The following is a 6,000-nucleotide window of genomic DNA, read 5'->3' as shown; positions in this document are numbered from 1 at the left end:
TCTTAGATGATACCTGTTTTCTTTATAAGTGTTCCATATTCCTTGCCTTTCAGATATCTTTAACATTCATTCAGTCAGTCATTCACCCAATCACTTCAGTTCTAAGACCTCTGTGCCTTCTGCAGGTCTTACGCTATCCAAGTGGCACAGCCAGGGCACCACCTCACTTGCTCATAAACTTGCTGTTGATGATTTTCTAGGGCTTACATTGTGGATTAATTGTCATCTACTTAGTTCCCTTGCCATCTTCTCTTTTAAACTCACATATTCCCTGAAGAGCTCCCAGCTTTTTGTGTTCTTCCTCTCCCGCTACTTTCATCAGCATAGGTACCCTCCACTTTCCAGGTATCAGCTTGTTCTCTCCTCAGGGATTCCCAATATCCATAAGACACATGAACATTTTACAACTTTTAATTTTTAAATTACATGTATAGTACATGTGTAATGTATTACAAAATAAGAAAAAATAGATATGAAACCAGAGAAATGACTTTCAGGCTTGGCTGCCTGCCAACATGAAAGTCAAACTCATGAGACCAGTGCTTGTGAGAAGTAAAGTGATTTATTCAGGGGCCAGCAACCTGAGAAGATGGCAGGTTCATGCCACCAAAACCATCTATTTAAAAAAAAAAATTTTTTTTTTTTTATTGATTTCAGAAAGGAAGAGAGAGAGGAAGAGAGAGAGATAGAAATATCAGCGATGAGAGGGAATCATTTATCAGCTGCCTCTTGCAAATTCCCTACTGGGGATTGAGCCCGAAACCGGGGCATGTGCCCTGACAGGAGTCAAACCGCAATTTCCTGGTTCATAGGTTGACACTTAACAACTGAGCCACACCAGCTGGGCTCAAAAACCATCTTAACACCTCAGTGCAGGCAGAGGTTTTTATAAGGAGAGAGAGGGAGGGTAGAACAAAGACATCAGGGGAGGGGGTCAGTGTAATTTCTGGCAATGTGCAGTCTTTGCTCAGGCTCATTCTTTCTGTTTCAAAGTTATTTTTCAATGTGTGTCAACCAGACATCTGTGGTTCAACTGTAGGCATTGGCATTTCTTGTTCCTGGGACAGGCTGTTAAACCGTAAAGAGAACTTGGCCAGAGGTGAACAAACTGGGTTTAACACTTACAAAGATTAACGTGGGTAGCTTTATATAAATTCCTTTATAAGTTTACTTTGTTAGTACATTTTAATTTTAGTTTTATTCTATGGCTAGTCAGACTAGTATAAGTAGTATAGCATATTCATTCCCCATTACAGATATAATATCTCAATTCTAAAAGTATCTTTCTTAAACACCATCTGGTAGATTGCATTGATTGCCATTTTTCCCAGGAAGATTATATATTCCTTCCCCATTGACTTTGGGCTTGCCATATGGCTTGATTTGGCCAATGAAATGTGAATGATATGATTTATGCTATGTTTGAGCAGAAGTTTTAAATGTGATGGTCTGGTTTGACTTAACCATTGGAATTTCTGCTCTTTCCACAGCATAGCATATCCCAAATGAGGAAAGGTCCTTCTGCCTGGTTCCTGGAATAAGAAGAAATGTGGAGCAGACCCAATCCAACCCATAGCCTGACTCTGTATGTGATGAGAAATAAGTGTTTATGTTTATAAGCCATTGAAATTGTAGTTTGTGTTGTTTGTTATTGAAGCAAGAGCTAATACACATTACTTCCTCCAAGAATTGACTTTCAAGCTCAATGCTCTCAATCACTACAACAGTGATGTTATGCATGGTGCCAGATCCTCTTTTTGTGCCCATTGATGAGGGCATTCTTTTCCACTGAGCCCAGACATGAGCCCAAATATGACCTTAGAATCCTCCTGAATATAGTGTTCCAGGGAAATACTACAAATCAAGCAGAAATGGCTGGTGAGATGAAATCTTTGTGGCATGCTTCCACTACTCTATTCTGTCCTCTAAGTTTATTGATGACTTTTGCTTAGAAGGGTCCTTTAAAGCAGGTATGTCCTTGGAAATACTAATCAGAGGTACCTGGGCTCAGACAACTCATTTACTTATTTTTATTTTTAATGCTTATCAAATCATTAGTGTCTTGGAAACAATAATTCTAGATAAAACTCAGACTCACAAAGGTGTGACTTGCTCAAGGTCACACACTAGGACTTGAGCCTGGTTTGTTTGCCTCTAATGCTCACAGTCTATTCATTATACCCCATGCGCCCAAGTGTGGGTTTCCTTAACTAGAGATTGGCTTTCTTCTCTCCCTTGGCTCCAAACTCTTCATTTCCTAAACTCCAAAAGCACTGAAGCAAAGGGATCCTTTAGATCCCTCTTTTCTCCAAAGAGCTGATATTAAAGTGTCTTTATGGATCGAGAGAACTGTGGTTGAATTGTATCACAAAGGAGTTATTAGTGGGACTAGGAGAGACACACAAGTGGCTCTGGAGGCCTGTCCTCCAGGCAAATGCATATTTCTGAACTTCAACTAAAGCAGCATCTGAAGTTGTATTGAGAAAACTGACAAGAAAAGCCAAATAGCCTCAACATGTCATTGAATGCTACTCTGTTCATTAAAAAGGCACATTGGAACCTCCATCAAAACATGGGGTGGGGGGATGAGGTAACTAACATCAGCACTGTTTCTTGTTTGTTTTTTTAAAATATATTTTTATTGATTTCAGATAGGAAGGGAGAGGGAGCTAGAGATAGAAACATCAATAATGAGAGAGAATCATTGATCGGCTGCCTCCTGCACGCCCCCTATTGGGGATTGTGCCTGCAACTGGGCATGTACTCTTGATCAGAATCGAACCCGGACTCTTCAGTCTGCAGGCCGATGCTTTATCCACTGAGCCAAACTGGCTAAGGCAGCACTGGTTTCTGAGTAGTGGTAAAGGGCTCAGAGTCATTGGGGTAGTGGTCCATGGTTTTACCTGCAAGGTGACTCATCTATCACAGAGCCAGTCATTATAATGGCAGCTAACCATATATAAAAAGGATTCCTTGCTAAGATATAGGGGTTTCATGTGGTACTAGGCTAAATGTTCTTCTAAGTGTTTACCGCTCTGTGATGAGGTTGCTATTTTCCCATTTTATGTTTATCCTTCAACTGATGTCATTTTTCCCTAACGCATTATGATTTTGGCCTTGTCATTTCTGCCACTAGGCGGCTTCCAAATTATCCGTTCTTGGCAATGCCTAATGCCTTGTCCTCTGTCCTGCTGTCAGGGGCACCTCATTTAAGCTGTCAAAGAGCCTGCTTTATTGCTCAGCCAGCTAAGGCCTATGCTGCTTTATGACATTTCAAAGCGAATCGATGATAGAAATTTCAATTTGTTTCAGGAGAGAGTTGTCAACAGACAGAACTCAGAAAATGAGTGGCTATTGGTTTGCATGTACATGGATGAAAGGCTGTTTCAGCATGAATTTATTTCCTGAAATGTATCCTTATTTCTATTTGGTGCTGCTTCTGAAGAATGCTTGGGTAGTCTAACACAGATGATTAGAATTCCTCCTTATCTACTTTGCTAAATGTAGTGATCATAGGTTGTTTTTGTCTGTCCCTTTGGGGGACCACTGCTCCTTCACTCTCAACTGTGGCTTGGATGGAGCTGATTTCAGACCTTTGTTTCAGGGGTAGGCATGTGACTCAGGACTGTCCAACAAGAAACATGGATTTTTTTAAGGGATGGGCATGTTAGCTGTATCAGCTAGGATCCTGGAAACAGATTGAACTCTCAGGTTGGGTTATCAACCTTCCCACAGAGGTATGGGCAAAGTATAGGAAAGCCATAAGAGATAGAGCTATTCCTGAGGCCGATGAGTGTGTGGTCTACACCAGTTAGGGTGCTGCAGAACTCAGCTCATAGAGCCGTGCAGATGATCTCTGTCACACCCAGCAGGGGCTCTTAACTCATTCATTTCACTAAGTCTGGTCTCCTTGGTCTGTGCACGTTCCAACCCGTTTTTCCATAATCGTCTTCATCTGCAGCCTGTTCCTTGGTAGTTCTAAGATATCCAGGATGCCAGTGGCCCAGATCTGGAATTTTATTAATTCAGTGTATTTGAGAAAGACAATGTTTCAAAATATGAGGAAAAATAATACAGGACTCTTGGTAGGGAAAAAAGGCTAAAATATATCCTGAGATTAGATGATTTACTGAGATTTTGAAATGTGTGCAAAGTTGGTAAATGTTGGGCCAGATCAAATAATTCCATGAGAGAGCTATTTTATTATTATTTTTTAAAAATATACTTTTATTGATTTCAGAGAGGGAGAGAGATAGAAATATCAATGATGGGAGAGAATGATTGATTGGCTGCCTCCTGCACAACCCCTATTGGGGATCGAGTTTGCAATACCGGGCATGCATGTGCCCTTGACCGGAATCAAACCCAGGACCCTTCAGTCTGCAGACGGACTCTATCCACTGAGCAAAACCAGCTAGGGCAGCGGTTCTCAACCTGTGGGTCGCGACCCCACTGCCTCAGAGGCCTGGCAGTCTTCCCTATTCTGATCTCAATGAGACAGTCGGGGGAGTGGGACTGGTGTAATCTGGGCAGGACCAGCATGAAACCGGGAACTGAGCCCAGGACAGAGCTATCACAGGTGAGGGAGGGACTCTAGGGATCAGAACCCAAGTTGGGTCAGGGAGCTCCCCCACGGCTGGAACTGGATGGCAAAGCAAGGCTGAGGGCCAGCAGCAGGCAGGGACCATAGAAACAATCCTCACCATCTGCCTTTCCTGGTTCCAGCTGAGGGAGTGCCCAGGGCTGGGGCTGAATCCTGGAGTCCTCACCTGAGCCTGAGCGTGAAGCCAGCACCGTAGGAGCAAGTTGAGTCAGAACCACGTGAGAAGCACTGGTCTAAAAAGGGAAGTCCAAAGGGTCACCAAAGGGAAGGGGCCAGAAGCAGTTATGGCAACTGATATGGAACCAGGAATCTGAGAACCAGGGAGGGGAGAGCAAAAATAGTAGGTCAGGGTAAACAGGATTGGACTAGAACAGGTGCTGCTGTGGCTCGCTCTGGGGGGCCAGCTGGGCCTGGTGGGAGTGTGGGTCTGTTAAATTTAAAGGGCCGGAACAGACACCAGTGTCCAGGAACCTGGATTCAACCTGAGCCTCTTATAATAATAGCTCAGGCTGCGTCTGAGATGGTCTGGGCACAGTTTTCCCTGAACCTGGAGCTGGTGGACCACACTGAGTCTATGGGGCAAGGGGAGGCAGTGTAGGAGATTTGGAGACAAGGACGAATCCTGATGGGCCTCTGAGTGCTAGGGCCTCAGCACTATGGGGCCTGCATGCTCTGGCCTGCAGGAGAATGTAGGGCAGCGGGAGAGAGTGGCTGATGAGTCACAAGTCCCAGATGTGGAGCAGATGCTGCAGACAGCTTTGGGCTGCTTGCCAGCAGATTTGACCACGCCTGGAGCAGCTGTCAGGCTCACTGGCCTGTTCTGAGCACAGAGAAAAGCCTATGAACTTTCTCTGCGAGCGCTCCCTCTTTGAACTGTTGCCTAGCCCCACAGAACTGCATTTGGGTGCGCAAATGTATTCTCAGAGCCAGGATCGACAAGCTGATTTTATGACGCATCTAGGCAGAAGGTGAACCATTCTAGTCATTAACTCACTTCCCCTTGTGGGTGAATTCTGCAATGAGTTGTTCATCTGAGCCGCAGAGCAAGCGCCTCAGCACACACAGACCTGTCTGTTAGGGCACATTTGGCGGCTCGGATAAATCCCTGGCACCTCAGAGGCTGTCCCTGGCTCACCTCGGAGGCCACGTGCTTTCTCTCACAGGCAACTTTGCCAGCTGCTTCCTGGAACAGGCCAGGACACAGGGATGATGTTCTGTGGATAGGGCTGTGCTGTGTCAGATGGGGCCGAGAACGCACATCTGGATGATGAATTCCCAGCATATGACGGCAGCCAGATGGCTTATTCCGTCTTCTGTCTGCAATGTGTTTGTTCTTTGAAACTCTAGCTTAATGGCCACGTGTTTTAGGTGACTTCTATCATCCTAAAATAGGGATC

This window comes from Myotis yumanensis, unplaced genomic scaffold, assembly GCF_028538775.1.
Source record: "Myotis yumanensis isolate MYYU_CA2020_CCGP unplaced genomic scaffold, mMyoYum1.0.hap1 SCAF_10, whole genome shotgun sequence".
NCBI classification, from domain to species: Eukaryota; Metazoa; Chordata; class Mammalia; order Chiroptera; family Vespertilionidae; genus Myotis; species Myotis yumanensis.
This window is presented reverse-complemented; position numbering follows the sequence as displayed.